The sequence below is a fragment of the Rhipicephalus sanguineus genome, chromosome 1 (assembly GCF_013339695.2).
Source record: "Rhipicephalus sanguineus isolate Rsan-2018 chromosome 1, BIME_Rsan_1.4, whole genome shotgun sequence".
NCBI classification, from domain to species: domain Eukaryota; kingdom Metazoa; phylum Arthropoda; class Arachnida; order Ixodida; family Ixodidae; genus Rhipicephalus; species Rhipicephalus sanguineus.
The window spans coordinates 304,805,077-304,830,123 of NC_051176.1; the positions used below are offsets into that span (position 1 = coordinate 304,805,077).

The window sequence follows — 25,047 nt, forward strand, 5'->3', positions numbered from 1 at the left end:
AAATTTACCGTGTTTAGAAATTGTTCGATATACGGGATAGTTTGATATAAACGGGTTCGATATAGTCGGGCTCGACTGTAGCTCGGATTGAGTGTATTGTGGAGACTACGTTTTGAAGCACAAGAAGCTTAAAGGGGCCCTGCGACACAATTTGAGCATGTCTTTTTCATCGGTTCTTCTGGTACTGTGGAATGCACCGATATTGTTGCGCACGTGGCAACGCCGAAATCGAAGCGGTTATAATTTTAATTCACTGGATAAACTACCTTCATTTAGCACTATGACGACACACATCGGCTATTTCTGTTACAGGAAGTGACGTGATGTCATGTGACAGTGACGACAAAGACCGTTCGTTTTTGATTGGCTTGACGCGACGCGTGACGTGCAATATTCATATGGTGGAAGCTAGGCCATATTACGGAGGCCTAAGAGGAACAAAACCCTTTTTTATGCTTTCTCAGAAACAAATGATTCCTGTTTCTATGTGATATATTTTCAAAACAACGAACACGACGCTAGGTGCGCTGTGGAATGTTAATCATACGATACTCTGCCGCGTTTTGTCTTTTGCGGCATCGAGCGACACCGGCCACACCGGCACCTGCGAAACACGCAACGCTCAGTTCGGCACGATGCTGTCAACGAAAAAAAAAAATTCTAAACGCTTACCGGCCGACGCCTTCCGCGTCATCGGGCGTAGCGTTTCGTCTGGGCACATGGAGCCATCTTCGCGTTGCGCGGGGCTCAACGACGCACTTTCAATTTTCAATGGCGTGCACGACATGCAAGCAATCGCTGCGTCGCAAGAGCTCGCGCTCGAGGTCTGTTAGGTCTTCCACACTCATTTTGTGCACTGCACAACAAATCATGGGAGCGTCTGCTAGCTGACACACGTGGTTTGTCGTAGGCATGGTAACAACACCGTCAAAAAGAGGGGTAGCAATGTACTGTGTGAAGGCCACCATGAGGTGACATTTCCGGTATGTCTTTATAAGACGCGCGCGGTGATTGGAACCGGTCTTTGACGTCAGCGGGAGAGTGAAATTCGAAAAAAACGTTTCTCGTCGTCGTCTGCTTGAGTTTTGAACTTTGAGGACTAATAACTTCACTTTTCGTGCACCAATTTGCATAAATCTTTTTGCGTTCGTCTCGGCATTCATTAACTACACGCATCAGCGGTGCTAAATAAGGCAGTGGAAAAAGTGTCGCAGGGCCCCTTTAAAGGAGTACTGACACGAATTTTAAAAAATTTCGGATTGTTGCTCTGAATAAAAATACTGGTGTCGAGAAACCTAAAACGACTATTGTGGTGCCTGGGAATGCATGGTATATATTTTAATTAGCGATCAACTTAAAAAGACACTTTCGGTTTAGATATCGAGGGGGTGGCTTCTCAGTGTCGTTTCATAGCAGTTTGATGTCACGGAGATACAGAGACTCGCGACGTACTAGCAGCAAATTCGTCATCTGCTCGTGGTGCACATAAACAACGATGAGTGAATTGTCGTCCTGTGACCCTGACAGTGATTTCTGCGATTTAGGCTGCATGCAGGACGCAGAACTCTCAAACTCGGGGGAACTGTCTTGACTCGTCGGGGTAATGTCCTTGCAGTGGTGTGATGAGTAAAGGAGGGGCACGAGGCGCGTGCCGAACGTGGAAGCGCGGCGACGGTGCGCGAGAAGCAAAGTCACCCGATGGCACGCGCACCAGCCACGTCGACGCAGAGGATTGGCCAGGTGGGGGCTCGTGGCATGCCACCCGAGCCGTGATGGTGAACGACGAAGGATGATCGTGGCACTGTGCTGTGGGACGCCGGACGGAGAAGATCGAGGAAGGAGCAAGCGTCGCACCCGCGGCGAAAGCGGCTGGTACTCGGTTCTGGAGGTGGCGGAACGCAAGGCCCGGGGAGTGGCCGTCGACCTTGGAAGGCTCCAAGCGAGGCTGCCCGGACACGTCGCCCCTCACTACGGCAGTTCCGGGATCGCCAGCAGCCCTTCTCTTCTCGGCAGGACGGCTGCAGACCACAGTGCAGTCAAGGAGACGCCCGTCACCCGTGGAGTCCTGAAGCAAGGGACCCAGGCCCAGTTAGGCCTAACCTCGACGCACCGAGGACGGAGGAGACTACTGGGGACGCTCGCGACGAGAGCAAGCAGCGGGCTGAACGAAGGCGATCGACGATAAACTCGGAGGACCACTGAGGACGTCGGCGACGGTCTCGACGAGAGATTGACGCGACGGGAACGTCGAGTCATCGCGACGAACTGTAAGAACGTTCCATTCCCGCAAGGCCCATAGTGGCCAGACTGAGTTGGAACCTTAGCTAAGCCTAGCTAGTTGCAGTTCTAGATATGAACTGAGACTTTTGGAAAATGTAAATAGGCTTTTGTTTGTATTATTCAGTGTTTGTAACGCGTTTTCCTGTGATCCCTTTGCTCATTATAAACTTTGTTGTTTTTGCCCATCCTACAAAAAAAAAATTTTTTTTGTAGGATGGGCAAAAACAACAAAGTTTATAATGAGCAAAGGGATCACAGGAAAACGCGTTACAAACACTGAATAATACAAACAAAAGCCTATTTACATTTTCCAAAAGTCTCAGTTCATATCTAGAACTGCAACTAGCTAGGCTTAGCTAAGGTTCCAACTCAGTCTGGCCACTATGGGCCTTGCGGGAATGGAACGTTCTTACAGTTCGTCGCGATGACTCGACGTTCCCGTCGCGTCAATCTCTCGTCGAGACCGTCGCCGACGTCCTCAGTGTTCCTCCGAGTTTATCGTCGATCGCCTTCGTTCAGCCCGCTGCTTGCTCTCGTCGCGAGCGTCCCCAGTAGTGTTCTCCGTCCTCGGTGCGTCGAGGTTAGGCCTAACTGGGCCTGGGTCCCTTGCTTCAGGACTCCACGGGTGACGGGCGTCTCCTTGACTGCACTGTGGTCTGCAGCCGTCCTGCCGAGAAGAGAAGGGCTGCTGGCGATCCCGGAACTGCCGTAGTGAGGGGCGACGTGTCCGGGCAGCCTCGCTTGGAGCCTTCCAAGGTCGACGGCCACTCCCCGGGCCTTGCGTTCCGCCACCTCCAGAACCGAGTACCAGCCGCTTTCGCCGCGGGTGCGACGCTTGCTCCTTCCTCGATCTTCTCCGTCCGGCGTCCCACAGCACAGTGCCACGATCATCCTTCGTCGTTCACCATCACGGCTCGGGTCGCATGCCACGAGCCCCCATCTGGCCAATCCTCTGCGTCGACGTGGCTGGTGCGCGTGCCATCGGGTGACTTTGCTTCTCGCGCACCGTCGCCGCGCTTCCACGTTCGGCACGCGCCTCGTGCCCCTCCTTTACTCATCACACGTGAGGCTGGCTTGCAGATGCTCAGCGACGAAAACTTCAAAGTCAAATTAAAATGTTTTATACGCGTTCTCCGACTCCAGCGTGTGGACAGCGTTGACACTGCATACCAACGAAGCAAAATATGTCCCTTTTGCGATGTCTCAAAATTGTGTGAGTACTTCAGATCAGGGTGCGCACAGGTCCTTGAAACCCTTGAATACCCTTGAAAATCGAAAGCCTGTTTTCAAGGCCTTTAAAAACCTTGAATTTCAGACCAGTCCTTGAAAAACCTTGAATTTGCTGAATGCTAAATTTGAATTGGTATTTGTCTTCATGGAAACGGTTTTCGATGCTGAACTTTTGTCTTTTGTTCGGAGTTCTGAAATGCGGCCAAGAAACCGTACCAATTTTTATACCTATTTAGCCGACTCTCGTTAGGCAGCTGGCAACGTTAGACTTGGTGCGAGTCTCGGAGGTAGCGTTCACCGTAGACATCGTGTCAGTGACTTAAAACATCACCACCGGTACTAGCGCAGTCGCCCCATCGCTATCGCATGTCTATTGTCTCTGTGCAACTAGTCCAACGCGGCGTCCGCATTTGTGCGCGGGCTTTAACCTAGTCGTGTCCTTGTGCTACCAGCGCTTTTTGGAATGAGCCTGCCTTCTACGTGTTAGTGCAAGGGGTGCAAGTGATGTGTTGATAAGTGAAACAATGCCTACAAGAAGGAAATTTCAGACTACGTGGCCCCACCATGACTACAAGCACTGGATTGCACCTGACACGACGAATCCGCATTGGGCTAAGTGCGAGCTTTGCGGCAAAACTTTTGATGTGACTGCCATGGGTGAATCCGCTTTAAACACATGAAAAGTGCCAAGCATACTGGCGCAATCAAGATGGGGCAAGGGAGTGCGTTGAAAAGCTACCTGACACCTGTTGCGACAGTGCAGTGCACTACAGCGTCTCCGTTGCAGTCGCCAAGCTTAACCCTTTGAGGGTCGAATTTTTTCGCGAAATCCAGTCCAAAAATGTGTAATTTTTTTATTGCTGAAATAAATTCTTTAGACGATTCTATTTAAGAAAAAAATTGTCTAAAATTTTTTTTCGTGACCGTAAAGTGACCAGTTTTGTTGTTACATACATATGGTTTATTCGTAGTAAAATCAAGCAGAATCCTAAAAAAAAAGCTTCACAGTTTTTTATGAATAAAAATTATGCATTGTATTAAACATAGCTCACAAACATACGAAAATAAGCGCACCATAGTACGTTTCCGGTTAAAAACGCTCGTGCTCTAACACTAAAAACTTTTCAGCGTGTGATATTCTTTGAAGCATGGCTCGCCGTGCACGCTTTTCAGATGTCGCTCTTTGATCGTCATCGGAGTCTGAACTCGTCAAAAAATCCTCTTCTGACGAACTGAAATCCAATGAATCAGATTCTGATTCGGCAATTGGGGAATAGTCCGCATCGGAAGAATCGCTGCTCGACTCACCGGCAGCAGCGCAACCGGCGCGCGCTTCCATAGCGTAAGCGAACTGCGTTAGTGAGCACACGTAAGAAAACTATGGCTATGCGCCCGTCCGGAAAGCAAAACGAGTGAAAAAGCTACAGTAATACTTCGTCTTACCGCCAACAAGACGTAGTTAGTTTTTCCGAGACCCCAAAACAGGAAACGCAATCACGGCGGCATCGTTTGTGTAATTTAGCGCCGCACGGAAACAGATGTAATCGCGCGCCGGGGTGCAATAAATGAGAGAGTAACAAGCGGTCACCCTTTGAGAGATTACAAACCAAACAGCCATCAGTTTTACGGGCGCAAGAAGCGAAAACCACCTGAAGGACGAAACCGAAACGAGCCGGACCGCGTGCGCGCGTTCTGATGCGAGACTACAAGCCGCCGCGCCTCTTTGGAAAGAAAAAAAAAGACGGAGAGACATTGGCGCATTAAAAAAATTCCACGTATTCCCGAAGCGTGGCAGCACATTCCAAGCAAGAGAAATGGGAGAAGGCGCGCGTTTGAAACCAAACCGCGCCGCGGGCGCTCTCGGTTGCGCAAGCGATAGCCGGCGCGCGGCGCGCCATTTTGCGAAGCATAAAAAAAGCAACAACGGAGAGACATCGGCGCATGAAAAAAATTCCACGTATTCCCGAAGCGTGGCAGCACATGCCAAGGAAGAGAAATCATCGAAAAAGGCGCGCACTTTAAACCGGCTGCACCACGAACGCGCTCGGATGGGCAAGCGATAGGCGGTGCGCCGTTTTGGGAAGCGAAAATAAATTACAACGGAGAGACATCGGCGCATGAAAAAAATTCCACGTATTCCCGAAGTGTGGACGCACAGGCCAAACAAGAGAACTCATCGAAAAAGGCGCGCGTTTTAAAAATAAACGCTATGCCGTACATGTACGACGAAAACCCTTTGGTACCAGGAAGCTTCTGCCGTACATGTACGACGAAAACCCTCAAGGAGTTAAATGATGCTTCTAAAACGCACGAGCTTGTCACTGACGAATTTACATTGTGATATTTGGTAAACATATCTTTATTTATTTTTTACTGCGTGCAATACAAGCAGATTTGTATTGCGACATGTATTTTTCTTTGTGCAATAAATGTCAGACCTTTTGAGAGCACTGTTTCAAGATCTTCAACATGGAAAAAAAAAATTACCTCTTGAAGAGACCCTTGAAAATTCTCCTATAGGGTCTTGAAAGTTCTTGAATATATCCTTGAATTTTCTCCTTTGAAACCTGTATGAACCCTGCTTCTTTAATTATTGCAAAGAAGCCAAAATTTCGCAGAGTTACCGACCTAGGCATATACGCTTTGAGGGAACGTTTAACGCCCGAAAGATCAGTGACTGCCAGAGTGATGGACTACTTGTGCTACGCGTGCTTTTGCTACCACTACAATGAAAGATCTTCACGGAACGCACAGTTTAACGATGACATTCTTATGCCCCCTGAAAAAGAAATCGACGTCATTAACCAGATCGCTGCGACTGCCGGTGCACGTGCGTTCAAGTCACCCGAGAGGTGTTGCTGTTTCGAACTCAATCGGTCTGAGGACGCGAAAACGAGCTCTCACTGCGCCGTCTCTTACAACGAGCATCTCGGGTGCGCGCGCACGCCTGCTCGGTAGCCCCGCGCTCGTGGCTGCTGCAGTGACGAAATAATTTCAAAATTAACGTGTTCAGTGCCCGCGACACCTTTTTCGGTACCCCCCGCTGGCCTTCTAATAAAAAGAAATTCAATCCTGCCTGCATTTTATACACTTGCTGGGCAAGAAGTCGGAATTGCCAATGCTTGCCTAAGGGTCTCATTGGAGGGGTCGTAACTTTTAGTGCAACGACATTATGCAACATGTTTTCAATGATTACGAAAGCTGATGTGGAGGAGAATAAGTGGACAATGTTGAAGAAATATAAAAAATGTGTTTTTTTTTTAAATGTCGTCAGAAGTTTCCATTGTCCGGTGTTTTTGTTAACTTAGCTCGATCATATCTCCTTACTGAAACGTTACATAAATGTAAGATTCCGCAGTATGGTAGATAAGCATGCGAAGAACGTAATGCGCAATTTTTGTCGCTCTGCTACAAGGAATTTTTGAGATAAAGACCTTCAAAGTAAAGAAAATAACGTTCCCTGGGCCAATTTTGAGGTTTTTTGTAAAAACATCTGCACTACACATCAAAACTAAAAATACCTCAGCAGAAGCAAAAACATGCATATATTTAGTTAAAGAAATTTCAGTTACCTAACTTTAATATATTTTGTGCAATTCAGAACGAAAGTTGGCCAAAACGGCAGAGCGGATGAGCGCTTCACTCCACCTCTTCGTCATTATTGATTTCCTGTGCTTCGAAAAAAATTTTGGCGGCAAAACAAATTGCGGATCTCTTCTTTCCACTCATCAGGCAATAATATATAAAATTTTGAAATAAATTTGAGAGGTCGACCAGCCATCGATTGTTCGATCTTACGTGGAATCACCCAGTTGCAAATCTGCCTCGTAGACATCGATATATAATAGCATCTGAAATTTTGGATGCTAAAAAGCTTTGACGTCCGATTTTTCGAACTTCCTGCCCAAATTTCAGGCCCAAAACAGCATTAATTGAGCCCCCACCTCTGCCACATCTTTCATCTGTGTTGGAACCAGCGTTTCCTTGAGGTAATACACTTGCGACTGTAGCGGAGCTTGAAAGGCAGCTTTGCCGCAATGTGGTGGTGTGATGGGGTGAAGCATATTGAATATCTAGGGACCACTTCTAATTGGACGTTGTGTCTAGGCTGTTCGACCGTAACGGAGCTTGTAAGGCAGCTTTGCCGCAATACGAGAGTGTAATGAGGTGAAGCATACTGAAAATTTGAAGGGGTCACTTTCAATCGGACGTTGACTGTATTTGTCCTTGGGAAGTTCGAATAGTTCGAATAGTGAAATTCCAGTGTGAATCGAATCGAATAGCAAACACTATTCGAAAAATATTCGAAATTTCGAATATTCGCACACCCCTAGAATTTATCCTATTCAGAAAGTTCAGAGTAGGTTTTTTCAGTTTGGGAGTGGGGTAGAGCAATCTCTGTGATACCATGACACACGTGACATCCCCTTCTCGCAGAGATCACTTCAAAGATAGAGCCATACCCAGCAATACCGAACCCATTTACATATAATTATCCCTTATGTCAAACAATTTCTGAAGACGGTAATGTTACAGTGAGAATATATAGCAGAAATTGCAGTGACCACTCCGATATCGAACTTCAAGCAATATACATACCTGCCAAGTCTCCCGAATTTTCCGGGAGACTCCCGGATTTCGACAATTTCCTGCGTTTTTACGGTTGGCAGGAAAATCTCCCGGAAATCAGAGATTTTTAGGTGGGATCTGGCCATTTTGATAAAAATCCAACCCAATTCAATCCAGGTTTTTTGCAAACGCATCGCGTATAGAATTATGTAAACCAATTTAGGAGACGTTGATGTATATGTACAGTAGAACCTTGGCAATACGAAACCAGCTGATACTAATTCGTGAAATTCCCCAGTCAAAATCTACTGTGCCCAATGGGCCAAAATTGTGATGTTCCAAACACTTTTCTGCGTAGCGGCGGGTGATGCAAATTTTGGTGCCGGAACTGTCGAGCGACGGCAGAGAGCAGTGTTCTGGAAGGTTCGGAAGTACAGTGTGCGGGCCCCCAGTTGAGCAGTAAGTGAATAAACAAAACATGCTTTTCAATGTAAAATCGTGCTGCAATATTTATTGCGTAACTGGTAAAGAAAATGTTATGGGAAAGTTTTTTCTACTTTTAGAAGTCAGTGCTATTCAAAGTGTTCATCGTCCATACTGTCCTCCTCGTCAGAAGTTGTGTCCTCCCCTTAATTGACTAACTACTACTGCTTGTTGGTTGTCTACTACATCGTCAGTGATGTGGTCCGTTTGCTTCATCTTCTCTTCTTCCTCAACCACATGTTTAACATAGTTCTTCCACTTCTGCAGACTTGTGCTATGGCCTCTGCAACATGTTTCTTCAGCTCTTCCATTTTAAATGCCCAGTTTGCAGAAGCCACAAAACACTTCATGTCGCTCCACACCAGCTCTATGGGATTGAGCGGGCAGTGACCCGGCTGTAGCCTTAAAACGAGGTGTCCGGCTGCAGCAGCAATACGGTCAATACGATATGAGTTGCCATCTACTTTCACAGTCTGAATAAGCTTCATCAGCTCTGCCTTTACCATATCATCACTCCACGGAATCCCCTTTTCTGAAAGCCACACCTGCATTTCCCTTTTTAAATTACTCATGCGGGGGACCTTTTCTTGCCTCAAGGAGTGATACAGCGCGTTGTCGAGGACAATCACGCTGTTCGGAGGAAGGCGTGGTAGTAGAGTTTTTTCGAGCCATTTTTCATAGTGGGGGGCCATCCATCTCTTCGTGATAGTATCCTGTGCCCTTTTTCGCTTGAAATATATCTCCGGCGCCTTGCACAAGGCCATACTCGTTTCGCAGTGCGTCACGATCAATCGGGCCCCCTTGCCGCTCGGGTTCTGCTGGCCAACTGACCGTCTGGCCTTTTTTGCTTGTTCCGCAGTTTTGACACTCGTTGACCGACGCCTTATCTGTCGTGTGCCCTGCGTTAACCCATGTTTCATCAGTGTAGAAAATGTGCCGTCCTTGCTGCCACAATTCTGCTATTTGCTGTAAGTACTTGCGTCGGCATTGAACTACGCGAGTTGCCTCAATAAGGAGGGTGTTGCGGGACCACTTCTTAAACCAAAAACCTATCTTCCTCAGCATGCAATGCATTGTTGCAGGTGAAAGTGAAGGCAGAGTTTCATCCTCGTTGAAGTGAGAGGAAAGCTTTTGCACCGTGGGGATTTCATTCCTCTTGAAGTGATCATGCACTACTTGTCGCAGCACACTCAAGTCAGAATCGTCGAGTTTCTTTCTCCGTTCGCGTCCTCTGCCACCACGCAAAAACCTCTTCGGGGACGCCACCTCTTCGATACAACAGGATATAAGGTTGGGCTAGTTGGTACAAATGCATTCTTGATGCAGTGCTAAAAGACAGAGACTAAGAAGGAGCATTCACACAGGATGAACGCTGACTCACAACTGAAAATTTTATTTGAAAAGATCATCCAAGAGAACAAGAAAAACAAAGAAAGACAAATAAAACCGTGTGCAAAAGCAAAAAACAAAAAAAAGTGGGTCATCTAGTCACCAACATCAGCATTACTTCAAAGAACACGTGCACAGCAGAAAAGAAAACTCCTTTTCTGTCAGTGACAATGATGCCTGACTGACGCATCGAGTTGCTGCTTTGCGGGCCAGCATTCAGTGTCTTGTGGGAAAGCATTTCAGTCACTACAATTACCCCCCACTTAAGAAAGTTGTCGGGGGCACAACTTTTCACTATTGCACTGCCAAGGTCACATACGCGGACACACAAAAACATAGACACAGCTGTTCATTCTTCACTTCACTTGCATCACGACAGGTATAAAATGCGAGTATAAAACAACGCTAACTGATTAACATGGAAGCACATGCACATATACTGGAAAAAAAAAATCTCGCGCACCAAGACAATATAACTGGTATTTCATGCAATGAGATTTAAGTTCCACCCGCTAGACAACATGATACAAGAACACACACACACAAAAAAAAATGTTATAGCGATTACAGCCGGCTCACGTAGTCGGCTCCCACGTTGTCGTTGCCCTTTATATATTGCATGGTGAATTCATATTCCATGAGAGTCAAGCCTCAGCGCAACACTTGATTGTTCACATGCCTCGTGGAGTTTATATAGGCAAGATGCTCATGGTCGCATTGCAGAATGAACGATTTGCCCAACAAGAAGACGTGAAACTTTTTAACCGCCCACACGAGCGCCAGACCCTCTCATTCGATGGTGGAATAGTTTTTCTCACATTCCAGCAGTTGGCCACTTGCATATGCCACCGGATGGAGAACTCCATCATGGCGCTGCATGAGGACAGCTTCCACGCTTTTCGAAGAGGCTTCATGAAGAATGGCTTCATGAAGTTGGGGGCCTTCATGATCGGCTGGCTGGAAAGCATCCGCTTTAGCTGTTCGAATGCCTCCTGCTCTTTCTTGCCCCAGACCACATTGTTTGGAGCCTTCTTTTGTGTCAGCTTGGTCAATGGGTGGGCCATTTCTGAGAAGTTGGGGGCGAAATCTCTATAATAGCTGTTAAGGCCCAGAAATGGTCGCACCGCTTTCTTGGTCTCTGGAAGCTTTGCTGCTTGAATCTGTTCCAGCGTCTCGGCTTGCGGTTGCAGGAGGTCATGCCCGAAGATGTTTCCGAGGAACTTTACAGAAGTGAAGCCAACTTGGCTGTTTGTTGGTCGTACCATCAAACCGGCGTGTTCCATGCATTCAAGAAATGACTGTAGAACAATCACATGTCCCTTCCAAGTCTCTATTGCGATGAGGACATCATCGAAATAGTGGTATATGTTGGGTAGGTCTTCCACAAGCTTTCTCATCAGCCTTGTGAAGATGGCTGGTGCTGTCTTAATGCCGAAGGGCATAAATCGAAAATGGTAAAGTACGCAAGTGCAAGCAATAGCTGTTATTCCCTTTGAGTCGTCCATTGGCACCTGCCAGTACCCTTTGAAGAAATCAAATTCTGAAAAGTAGTGGCAACTTCAAAGTTTTGCGAAGATCATGTCCACCCAGGGAATCGGTTCATTGTCGGAAATGAGGACTTGGTTTAGTTGGTGGAAGTCATTTTAAAGGCGCATGGCCCCATCCTTTTTCTTTATGACCACCACAGGCGACTGGTAAGGTGAATCTGAGCGCTCAATTATTTCTTGTTGGAGCATCTCTTCTACTTCTTTTTGCACTGTTTCCTGAATAGCGAAGGGTATTGGATATTGTTTCGCTTGAAGTGGTGCCTCGGTCGTAGTCCGGAGCCTGCACTGTACAAGGTGCATCTTTCCGGGAACGTCATTCAGTGCACCCCGGTAAGCCTCTAGCAGATCGGTGACCTGCGACTTTTGCTGTTCAGTCATCTCCTCCGGTAGTTGGACATCTCTAAATGTTTCTTGCTGCTGAAGCTGCAAAAAAAAAAGAAAAAGATTACAGTCTTTGCAAGATTCACCTTCCAGTGCCACTGAAGACTGGCTGTGCTTGGGAGCTCCCGTGGACCTTTCCTCATATTTCTTGAGCATATTGATGTGGAACAGGCTGGTACGCGTTCCAAGGTCAGTGATGTAATCCACCCAGTTGCGCCTTTCGAGAACTTTGAACGGACCCTTCCACATCAGAATAAGCTTGTTTGCGTCAGATTGCAGCAGGAGGAGAACTTTGTCTCTTTACAGACAGCTGGCGTGGTTTGGCCTTCCTGTCGTAGTACTGCTTTTGTGCGATCTTCGCCTTCTTTAGCTCTTCCTCTGCAGTTCGGCAGGTGTCTTCCAGACGCTGGCGTAATAGCATCACGTAGCCATACGAGGTCATAGCTTCACTGTCTGCGTGATTCCTTGTCCACAGTTCCTTTTAAATGGCCATTGGTCCTTGGACATAACGGCCATACTGCAAGTTGAACGGCGCAAACCCCATGCTGCTCTGCGGTACCTCCCGGTATGCAAGCAGCAATGGGGCCAGATATCGGTCCCAATTCTTCAGGCTTTCTTGGCACATTCGGCGGATCATCTGCTTCAGTGTCCTGTTAAATTGCTCCACAAGTCCATTAGCCATGGGGTGGTAAGGGGTAGTCAGGATTTGCTCGAAAGAGAGCAGCCGGCTCAGTTCCTTCATAACCCGTGACATGAATGAGGTTCCCCGGTCACTGATGATTTCTCTGGGAATCCCCACGCGAGAGAACGTCTCAAGAAGGGCCTCGGCGACCTTCTCTGTCTCAATGCTGTCAATGCAAAGCGACGGCATCCGGGTAACGGGTCGCGTAATCAACCAAGGTAAGGACGTATCGGTTTCCTTTTTCGGAAGTTGGCGACAACGGACCGACAGTGTCAATAGCAACTCGGTGGAAAGGAGTCTCTACTATCGGCATGCTTCCAAGTCACACACGACCAACCAAATGTTTCGGGACACTCCTCTGGCAGATGTCACAGGATTTTACAAAATGAGTGATGTTGGATTGTACACCAGGCCAATAAAATTCCTCAAGCACTCGGTTGGCCGTCCTCTTGGTCCCCTGATGACCAGCCAGAATTCCCTCATGTGCCATCTTCAAAACAAACTCGCGCAGTGGGGCGGGCACAACAAGCTGTTCCATCTCTTTTTCGATGGCAGTTTATATCTCCTGAAGAGAATACCCTTCACCAGAACGAACTCAATTTCGGCTGATCTTCAAAGCAGTGCGGATGATCTTCAAAGTCTGATCTTTCAGATCGGACAGGGTTAGTTGCCAGTGACTGATTGGTGCCACGAGCAACGGATTCGATGTCTGCGAAGCTGTTCCTGTGACGACAGCAACTGGTGTTTCGTTGCTGCTTTTCTTGGCAGCGACATCGCAGGTGCCCACCAACCTCGAGTTCGGTTGGTTGTGGCGCCCAGCCACCTCGTTTCTCTGGAGTGTGCACTTTATCTCCAAAGAATTATGCGGCCTCTTCCAGTCAGGGTCAGGAGCAGAAGCATCTCGCGCCCTTGGCATTTCCCACAGCCACATCATAAGGTGGATTCTCCATGCATGTCACCTTCTCTCTGCCGGCAAGAAATGGGGAGCTGAGGTTTACTTCAGCCTCAGGCAGATGCATGACCGACCGGTCTAGTAAAGTAATGACATGGCTCTTTCCAGTTAGTTTCTCTCCCGGCACCAACGATTGCCTAACTATAACTGAATCACATCCAGTGTCCCGCAGCACGGTTACACCATGGTCCCTCAATACTTTTTACTGGTCATGAAACTCCCGCGAAAGTTTCATATAGGGACAAAAGTGGCCACCAGAGGCGCCACCGTAAGCAGAAGGGCATTGATATGCCGCAATTGGTAGGACAGTTGCATCTTCGCGGAAGCGTTTGCCGTCAAATACACTTCTTGAGATATTTTCCTTCTCTGTGTTCTCGCTAACAAATCATAGCAGTGATTAGTATTTGAAGTTTTAAGGCGCGAATAAGACACGGACGAAGAATAGGAACACACACACGGAGCGCCACTTCCAACATAGATTTATTTCGAAAGAGCACAGAACATATATATCCACCACGCGCGCCGTCAACGTGCCTCAATGCGCAGTCGCATTCAAGTAGCGTAACTCTTTTGGTGATAATGAAATGGAGGCAACGCTGACGCATAGGTCACCTGATTCGATTATTTTCTTGGCTTCAATAATTAGTCGCACTGATTTATCTGGACTTCGGCCGACTACCGCGCAAGCGCTAAAGTTCGGAACGCAATGACAATCCCGGCAGTGTATCGCGAGGTGGCCCTCTCTGCCATTTCTGACGTTATTATTATGCTGTCTTAGCCTGTCATTCAGGCACTGTTCGGTCTGGCCAACGTAAGTTCTACCACACGACAAGGGGATCTCGTAGACCACGCCCTTCTGACAGCTTACATACTTGTTCTTGTGGTTGATAATGCAGGCCGGAGCTTTCCTGAGGAAAGGGTTAGTCATCTTGCAGAGCCTAGAGAGTTTTAACGGGGCAGAGAAGACCACCTTTACATCAACATGATCGGCAATCTTTTTCAAATTGTGGGATACGCGGTGTACATAGGGAATCACAGCAAGTTTGACATTGCTCTGGGGCGGCTCCTCACTTTCGTGGCGGTTCCGCGACTTCCTCAACATCTTCTCCGCCACAGACACCAGAATGTGCTGTGGGTAGCCTGCCTCCTCAAGACGGTCAACCTGCTTGAGGAAACTGTCAGCTGCTCTGTGTGGGCAGGATTTTTTGAAAGCATTCAGCAGGCACATGTTGGCGATGCTACGTTTAACAAGCTTAGAATGGGACGAGCTAAAAGGCAGCAGTGGTTTGTTTGCACGAGGCTCATATTGCCAACATGCATGGTCAGTTGCTAAAAACAGTCTTAGGTCTAAAAATCTTATAGTCGAATCTACCGAAAGTTCGTGTGTCACTATTAAGGGAGATAAAACATGTCTAAAAGTTGTCAAGGTGTTAGTGACGACTTGGTCGGTGTCCGTCAATGTTTTGTCAATGAGGACTAAAAAATCTACGAATCTAAACACCTTGATAACACCGCTACCTTCGAGAAGGCTGGAAATGGTCCTGCCAGCGCGAGCTAAAAACAGGTCGCTTAAAAAAGGTGCTAAACAGGACCCTATACAGACGCCGCTCTTTTGCAGGTATAGGCTACCGTCCCACTCCACATAGGTCGAACTCAGATACAGTTCTAGCATTGCCATGAATTTTCCTTCTGGGATACCTGCGTCGTTTTGAAAAGACAGGGGACCGTATCGGTCTATGCTGTCCTGGACGCACTGAAGCAACGCATCTTTCGGCATTGAATAGTACAAGTCTTTCAGGTCAATAGAAAAAGCATCCAGGGCTACCCCTGCTTGACCGGAAAGAAAGTCAACTACTTCACTGGAATCTTTCACCCGATAGGGATCGTCAACCGTAAGAAGCCGGAGCTTATCGAGCAGGAAGACGGCGAGACCTTTCTGCCAGGTGTTACGTTCTGACACGATTACTCTGAGGGGGCAACTCTCCTTGTGGGTCTTTGCACTGAAGAAGACCTCGAGAGTATCTGATTTGCTACTTTTGATGTCTCTAACCAACTTTGATAAGTTCATACTCTCGCCGAGCTTCTTAGCTTCACTTTTTAGCTTTTTGATCTGGACGTTCTCGCGGCACTGAAACACAGAACTCAACGCTTCAAGCGCTTTCACCTTGTAAGGGTCCCGTGGAAAGGTCCCGTCTTTCCACGGGACCTTTACAAGGTGAAAGCGCTTGAAGCGTTGAGTTCTGTGTTTCAGTGCCGCGAGAACGTCCAGATCAAAAAGCTAAAAAGTGAAGCTAAGAAGCTCGGCGAGAGTATGAACTTATCAAAGTTGGTTAGAGACATCAAAAGTAGCAAATCAGATACTCTCGAGGTCTTCTTCAGTGCAAAGACCCACAAGGAGAGTTGCCCCCTCAGAGTAATCGTGTCAGAACGTAACACCTGGCAGAAAGGTCTCGCCGTCTTCCTGCTCGATAAGCTCCGGCTTCTTACGGTTGACGATCCCTATCGGGTGAAAGATTCCAGTGAAGTAGTTGACTTTCTTTCCGGTCAAGCAGGGGTAGCCCTGGATGCTTTTTCTATTGACCTGAAAGACTTGTACTATTCAATGCCGAAAGATGCGTTGCTTCAGTGCGTCCAGGACAGCATAGACCGATACGGTCCCCTGTCTTTTCAAAACGACGCAGGTATCCCAGAAGGAAAATTCATGGCAATGCTAGAACTGTATCTGAGTTCGACCTATGTGGAGTGGGACGGTAGCCTATACCTGCAAAAGAGCGGCGTCTGTATAGGGTCCTGTTTAGCACCTTTTCTAAGCGACCTGTTTTTAGCTCGCGCTGGCAGGACCATTTCCAGCCTTCTCGAAGGTAGCGGTGTTATCAAGGTGTTTAGATTCGTAGATGATTTTTTAGTCCTCATTGACAAAACATTGACGGACACCGACCAAGTCGTCACTAACACCTTGACAACTTTTAGACATGTTTTATCTCCCTTAATAGTGACACACGAACTTTCGGTAGATTCGACTATAAGATTTTTAGACCTAAGACTGTTTTTAGCAACTGACCATGCATGTTGGCAATATGAGCCTCGTGCAAACAAACCACTGCTGCCTTTTAGCTCGTCCCATTCTAAGCTTGTTAAACGTAGCATCGCCAACATGTGCCTGCTGAATGCTTTCAAAAAATCCTGCCCACACAGAGCAGCTGACAGTTTCCTCAAGCAGGTTGACCGTCTTGAGGAGGCAGGCTACCCACAGCACATTCTGGTGTCTGTGGCGGAGAAGATGTTGAGGAAGTCGCGGAACCGCCACGAAAGTGAGGAGCCGCCCCAGAGCAATGTCAAACTTGCTGTGATTCCCTATGTACACCGCGTATCCCACAATTTGAAAAAGATTGCCGATCATGTTGATGTAAAGGTGGTCTTCTCTGCCCCGTTAAAACTCTCTAGGCTCTGCAAGATGACTAACCCTTTCCTCAGGAAAGCTCCGGCCTGCATTATCAACCACAAGAACAAGTATGTAAGCTGTCAGAAGGGCGTGGTCTACGAGATCCCCTTGTCGTGTGGTAGAACTTACGTTGGCCAGACCGAACAGTGCCTGAATGACAGGCTAAGACAGCATAATAATAACGTCAGAAATGGCAGAGAGGGCCACCTCGCGATACACTGCCGGGATTGTCATTGCGTTCCGAACTTTAGCGCTTGCGCGGTAGTCGGCCGAAGTCCAGATAAATCAGTGCGACTAATTATTGAAGCCAAGAAAATAATCGAATCAGGTGACCTATGCGTCAGCGTTGCCTCCATTTCATTATCACCAAAAGAGTTACGCTACTTGAATGCGACTGCGCATTGAGGCACGTTGACGGCGCGCGTGGTGGATATATATGTTCTGTGCTCTTTCGAAATAAATCTATGTTGGAAGTGGCGCTCCGTGTGTGTGTTCCTATTCTTCGTCCGTGTCCTATTCGCGCCTTAAAACTTCAAATATGTGTAACCAACAAGCCCAGTCTGCCATTCTCACAGTGATTAGTATTGTCAATATGGTACATGATGAGCATTGTCAAATTGCCCAAGTCATTGATTGCTGGCAATGTTTTGACTGAGGGTGTCTGTCAAGTGACGCATGTGTTCATGAAGTTCCTACATTTCTCGATTCCTGCATAGCCGCTTTCGGGCTTAAACCGAACACTGTGACTGGTTCTAGATGACTGACAGGTTAAGATATCTTGCACTACAGGTTGTGGAGTAGCTGTGCTCTGGCTGCACGTAACGCTCATTTTCGGACTAATTGTCACTTTATAGGGCATCACGAAGCTGCAAATAGAAGTTTGCGTGCCAATAAACAAGCATGAACATCAGGCTAACTTAGCATTAATAGCTTTGAAGTACCTCTTGAGGGATATCGTTAGTGAAACGTAGCTTTAAAAATCAAAAGCGCAGATTGAGATACCACAGAACGAAGAGAGATGCTCGTGTTGTTTTCCTTTTTTTTCTTTGGTGTCATAATTTGCGCTTTTCGTTTTCAAGATTAAAAAAATAATGAGGTGAAACTGCTGTGAGCTGCTTTTATTAGATATAAGCACTATGCGATTTTCAAGCGAAAGGTTTTGATTTTACGCATGCAGATTTCATAACACTGCCAAGTTCTAATATATGCGGCTCTTTTTTTTCACAAGTTCTAAGTTAGCATTCCAGTTAGCCACCCTGTTCCTTCTATGTAAGCAACAGCGCAAATCGAAATCAACCCGGAGCTTCCACCAACCCAGTTATTCAGCTTAAACTGATCATTTACACATGAAACTGCATTACTCTTTTTGAACCTTCTTATAAATTTTCTCGATTCAGCGACAGCACCAGCAAACAGCACTATAAAAGAAAAACAAAATATTGCATTTTGGCCCACGGCATCACTATTTAGGTTCTATCATTATCCAGAAAGCAAACGCACACGCTCCGAACACCGCACTTCACATAAAACTCCAAACACACTCGCATACACTACACACACAATTCTAGGCACGATGTCTTCCACCAGTCTTGGTCAATCTCGAGGCAGTGAAACGATGTTTCCATTCACTGTGCACACGTCCGCACATACAATGTCACTTACATCGAAATGTTTTTCGCACACGCGTGCATACTTGGAGTCGAGTGAAAATGTGACAGTCTCCTGTCGCGGGATTGCACGTTTCCACCTCTCGCGTTGTTCTGCTTCGGCTGGTAAACAGAACAGGAAGACTTTTTCGACGGTGCCCTTGTATCCCAAGCAACAGCCCGGCACACAGCAGGTGTTAGGCATCGCTTTCACGACGAGGTGACTGCGAAAAAAAAGGGGGGGGGTGCAACCAGCACAAACAACACCACTCTGCGCCCACACTCTGCTAATGGCGGCCAGCAGCAGCCGGCTTCCTCGTCCCCCTTCTAGCTATGCCAGCGCCGCGGCACGGAAAGTGTGGGCAGTATATGAAACTCTCCCATTGAGTTACACTGGAGTTTCATGACCAGTAAAAGTATTGAGAGACCATGGTTACACCTTGTCCCTCAAGCACGCTCACTTGCAATTTGGTGCTCTTTTCATCGCTCTTCTCAATGGAAGTGCCACTGGGGGAGGTGCCCCCTGTCTCAAAAGCTCTCAAGCTGCTCTCGGCAGTTTTACTGCACGAGGCCTGGCCACCTCTGCCCGCGTCATAAGGACAGGTGTCCTCTTTGTGACCACCCTTGCGATATTTCGAGCACATAGGCCCCTTTGAATTATTTGGTCTCGTTTTTGACCAACAATTGGCCGCTCTATGCCCCAACTTGTTGCAAAGAAAACAGTGAACCTTTCCCTTTGCATTCTGTCCGTCTGGTACTCTCGATTGCACTGAAAACTTTCCCGGTTTCCTATCCTCTTTGCTTTTTCCAAGGTTGATCAGACCCTGTGCTTCGAGGTAATGGTCCGCAGTCTCCGCAAGCTTATGCAGGCCTCTGCAGCCTCTTTCTTTCAAAAATACTGCCAGCTTCTCGTGACATCGCCGACGAAACTGTTCCGATATGATAATATCTCGGAGGTCCTCGTAGGTACACTCAGTCTTTGTCATTTGCGGCCGGTGGTCGAAGTATCCGGCAAGCCGAGCAGCAAACTGTCTCCCTGTTTTGGAGTTCTCAGCTCTCGAATTTCGGAACTTCGCCCTGTACCCTTCCTCGGTATAACGAAAACGCTGTAGTAGGGTTTACTTGTTGAATGGCGTCGTCAGCCGCCATTAAACTCAGTGTACTCCTAAGCACAAACTGAGAGATAACGCCCATTTATCAGTTGGCCATCCTTGACTATTGGCTACTCTCTCAAATCGCTGGATATACGCATACAACTCGTCTCTTCCCTCATTGAACGGGTGAATGAGCTTGTGTGGGCTTTGGTAACCCTGCACCGACTAGAACTCGAAATAGTGCTTGCTGACGGATCACTAACAGTTGCGGGAGCTAATCTTGCCTGCTGTTCATGCAACTTTAGCTTAAGTTCAAGAACTGTCTTTTCTTCTTGTAAGCGAGCTTTAGCAATCTCCTCTGCCTCATTAGCTGCAGCGCGATCGGCTGTACACTGGCCTCTTGCTTTCGCCCGCTCCTCATCTGCCCAGGTCCTTAGGCCTGGGCTCGATATGCCTAATTCCTTGCCAAGTTCCAGTAATCTCTCGAGGTGCATTCTCAGCCGACACACATCCGCAAGTTAATGCTCTATAAGGTCTTGAGGAGAGCGAAGTCCTGTCACGGACGCCAGTTTTTGTGAGGTACTTTTGTGTCACGCCTGCAGGTGTGCTACGCGAAGAGAATGGACACGAGACACCATATGCAAATACACAATTCAAGCGTATAATTGACCATTGATAATGAACATATGACAATTCATACAGACAGCAAATGACAGGAAAAAATAAAGCAACTCAATTTACGGAAAATGAAACTTGTAAATTTAAAGAATAGGACAGCACATCAAAAAACAATAGCTCACAGCTTATTGTCCATCATCCGACACAATGCAGCGATGTTCGATGTCCATTGCTCCGTGGTTTTCGAGTGGTGGTCTGATGCTCCCAATTAATGGCGACGACGGCTGTGACCGGCGGAGTTGGTGATGTCGACGCTTGGCCTCGCGCAAAGTTGCGGGCCGCTTCGTCTCTGTGGGCACCGAGCTTGAGCGAGGCTCTCCTCCCGCTGCCGCTCTTGGCTCTGCCGTCATCCGACACCGGCCCGGGGTGCGGAATTTCCGTGTTTCACCCATTCCATACCAGACGCGCGGTGCCGAAGCACTTTTGTTTTAGACTGTTTTTTCTGCTTCAGCTGTCTGGGGACGGTCTTCGAAATTCTGCTGGACGGTCTGATGTGACTGTCTAGCTGCTGCTTTGCGGGCCAGCATTCAGTGTCTTGTGGGGAAGCATTTCAGTCACTACACTGACACCTCCTTGGGTTGCAAGAGAACCTATTAAATTGAAGTTCTAGTTTAATACATTCTGTGAGGTGGTCTTTGGAGCTGGGCATGCCATTGCATAATTACTGGGGTATACAGATGCTTTACATTGTTTATAAAGTTCTGTCTATCCTTACAAATTTTGAACAGGCATGTTTATAGGCATCAAAATGAATGCATATTTTCCTAGGTTTAGAAGAAATAAAAATTGTGTTTTATATGTAAAACAATTGAAACTCAATGAAACGAAGTGATGGCCAAGCTCAAATTTTTTTGTTAAATCGGGAAGTTCGTAAATTCAAGAAAGGTTTTTCGGTCCTTTGAAATCTAATGTAACGTGGTGACACTTGAAAGCTATTGCGTCATTGTTTTTGTCGCCAGCCACGCCTGCACATGGGAAAAGTCCGCGAGGTCGGCTTCTGAGGGCTGCCCAGACATTGGTAGCTCCATGTCCGCGCAATGCGGGCCATGTAGACGGTCACGTGCAGCTCAGGCCGCTGATGTGCTAAGACGCGGATAACGAACACTGATTCAGCGAACAGGCCAAGCAAGAAAGTTGTGAGGAGATGATTAGTGCTATCCGTCTCGTAAACCATTCAATAACGAAAGCAACTACCACCGTCCCCAGCACGATCTGGTACGAAAGTGCCCTACGACTGCCGAGTCTGTTCTGTGCATGGGTGCTGCATGCAGTCTCATCAAAATGAACCTAGGGCTGTGACAAGGGCGCCAAGATGTTTTAACGAGATAGCATTATAGAGCGCACACTCAAAGAAAAGCCCATCTGCGTCAAAATTGGAAGAGAAGCATCACTTTTTCACTGAGTTATTTCTCGAAACTCTTCATTAAATTGGGTTTGGTGCTAAGTTGGTTTTGTTAATATGGGTTTATGACAAAATTGAAACCAATGGCCCACCTGCTGGAGAATGAAAATTTCATTAGATTGGAAACTTCATAAAATCTGGTTTCATTAAGGGGGAGGCAGGGATCAAATCGTGAAAATAGCCCAAAAAATAACTTGAAAACATCGGTTTTGGCATCTGTGGTCTCTTGTTTACACATTATCTAAAGGATTACGCTGAAAACGCACTCTAAGTGCCCGAAAAAAATAATTTTGCAAGTGAGGTCGGTGAAAAAGAAGCCCGAAATTGCGTTAAAACGCAGCGCAATTCACGACATCGTGTGTCGTGTTTCCTGCCACCGAGCACCGCCATCTTGGCGTCGTTTCAAAGCTCAAAGTTCCGCCTTTCCGTTCCTGCCCTTCTCGCTTACTATCACCGCATAGAAAAAGCGCAAGCAAAAAAAATCAGTGGGCCTTCTCGCGAACCTTGCAATGTGCTCAGCGCTCCGCCAATGCGCGGCGCTCGTATTGGCGGAGTGCGCGACACCGTTGAGAGGCGCTTTTCTATTGGTTGTTGCCATGGCGATGGTCGCTGCGTTTACAAGCGGAGTGCTCGCTGCTTGATTACTCCGTGGCCGTATACTCTAAGAAAAAATCGAGTATTTGGGGAGTATTTCTGCCACACAACAATAATTGTCATCCACCGCGCGTACTTTCCTCGCGTTATCAACGCGGTCCCGGAACTTCCCGGTCACGAACGGCGCGCGCGTTATCAGCGTGACATAGCATTCTCAATAGGAAAGTGACGAGAGCAGGGTTTTCAAGAAGGGAAACGCGAGCAAACCAGATGACGATTATTGCTGTGTGGCAGAAATACTCCCCAAATGCTCGAGTTTTTCTTAGAGTGTAAGCACATGAATCGCCACTGTTCGAAAGGTGACACGTGTACGGGAGGCACAGTGCAAACCCCTTTAGTTTCGTACGGAGGAAAACGGGGGACGGTATCTCATGGATCGGGCAAGCCAGTGATTAGATTGGGGCGTACCGACTGGGTTGTCGGTACGCCCCAATCCCTTGCTGGGACGGTAATAAGGCGACAGCGATGTAAATCATAGCGCTTTATCATCAAAACGCTGCCTACTTATGAGATGACGCGCGAGTGCCGCTTCACCGGCTTTACTTCGGAGATGATCTGCCGACGCTTGCTCTCGCGCCGCTCCGCTGAGCCCCGAGCTTCGTGCGCACGCATTCCTGGTCCCGTTTCGATAAAACGGGCGTCTAATGTCCCCACTTTCGGAAGAGCGTTCTCGTTTCACTTAGAAAAGTTAATAATGTGAGAAAATGCGTCTGCGGTATACACCAGAGCACGCCTGTCTCGCACCCAGGCTGCTGGCGAGCCGAGCGGATACTCTCGCACCCAGACGCCGGACTGACCGGGGCTGCCAAGGCGCGCACGGGCTGCACCAAGTAAACAGGGCAAGCTGCAGTTCTGAGGCTTTAAAGTGCGAAAAAGTGCCCGTTCATGCCGCTTCAGCGTATAAGAGCTCGTCTGGGCACTACTGCGTCGTCTTTGGATGCCAAAACAAGCTGTGCAACAAGAGGATATTAGCGTTGTCTGCGACGATTACGACGCGCCACGGAAATAGTGCCGGTGCGGTGTTTTCAGCTTCGCCGCGAGTGGATAACTGTGATTCAAGCAAAAAAACTAGGAGCCGAGTGAAAATGCGCAAGTAAGTACACTAACAGCGTGTATTCTGCAGTGTGATGCCCACCTATTTCATTTTGCGAACCTAATTTGCGTGACATGCAGCTGCGTTGAAGGCAGGCGTGAGCTTTGTGTGGCGGTGCACTCTTTGAGCGTTTCCTTTGACGAAAATCTAGTGCAAGGTAGTGCTTTCAAGCACAAGCAATCAGCATGCTTTGCCACTTTCAACGTAGTATTAAGCTTTAGTGCTTTTGATGGCATCCACGCCTTCGAGATTTCGTCTTCAAAAGGTAATAAATGCCACGGTGCTCCTCAACAGCTGGCCAGAATTTCGTGCTTTCATTTCAGTGTTTGATGTCCCCAAATTTATTTGGACACGAGGCATCCAGCTGCACATAATACATATATTGGCACGTAAGTAAACAGTACTCGCGCCAGTGTCCTTTACGTCGCAGGCGTAGCTAACCGGCTTAACTAAGAGTAGCACAGTTTCGCTTGTAAAGCACCATCGTTACAAGAATAAAATAGCGCAGGTAGCTTCCAAAAGGGATCGCTGAACGATACTTCAGGTTATACTCTCTGATAGCACGCTTTTGTGAGCAAGACGCATTATTGTAAGAGCGCTCGTGAAACAAAAATTTCGTTCCGCGAAACTACCCGTAAAGCGTACTCTAATTATTACGCGATGCATGCTGAAATGATCACATTTCACAAAACTGTGTGCACAACTTGTAATATAGCGCAACAAAACATCGTTTCACTCTTTCGCGAGCTGCACTGCAATTACGATTCACGCGTACTAAAGCGAGAACGTTTTTTTACAAATGTAACAGCGTACGTATCTGATGAGGTTGCTTCCGCAGCACACTCAGCACGTACTGTATACGTTGTGGACTTGCAGGAGGAAGATGTTCTTGGTGTTCCAATAAAATCAGCGAAAATGTCCAGGCTAGAAAAGACGCGAAACACGCTCTCCGACGGGCTGAGTTTCGGAAGTTTCACGTTTGCTCTGTGTAGCGTCTGCTGGCGTGGCAGCCCGCGCGTGTTGTTTCGTCGCGTGTGCGATAGATGGCGCGACGCGCGATGCAAATATGGCGATGCGCATGGAATTCGCTGTGTTCTGGTATATAGTTCAGTGCGAAGTTGCCATCAGCTTCCGACTGCCGAGAAGGCGTCGGCTTTACGGCGTGGGTGTGGTTTATCGTACAAGAAAATGAATCTTTAGGCATTAGTAGTGGACAGGGGTGATCTCAAACCTACACCAAACTAATGCACCACTATTTAGGCCGCCTGACGACACGTTCCGCAGGCACAAAAGTAGCGATACAGTCCAACATGTCCAATGTTTACATGCAGCTTGGTGCACTTGCGTTCCAGGGGGCTGCACAAAAGCGTCTGCGGTAAATGATAAAGGGTAATAAACTTTCTAAATCAGGCCAAATTAAGAAGTAGAGGCCCAAAAGATTGCCTCCTGGCAAGTACACCAATTATTACTGTCCTTGCACACTTTAGCATAGGGTCAACTGCAACCAAAACTTTGTTGTCCATTT

The 25,047-nt window shown here is 47.5% G+C and overlaps 1 protein-coding gene across 1 annotated transcript in view; it reads left to right on the top strand.

Moving 5' to 3' along the window:
* LOC119379395 (DNA-directed RNA polymerase II subunit RPB2) overlaps positions 1-25,047 on the top strand; it is a 206,289-nt gene that overhangs the window by 109,953 nt on the left and 71,289 nt on the right. The window lies entirely within an intron of this gene.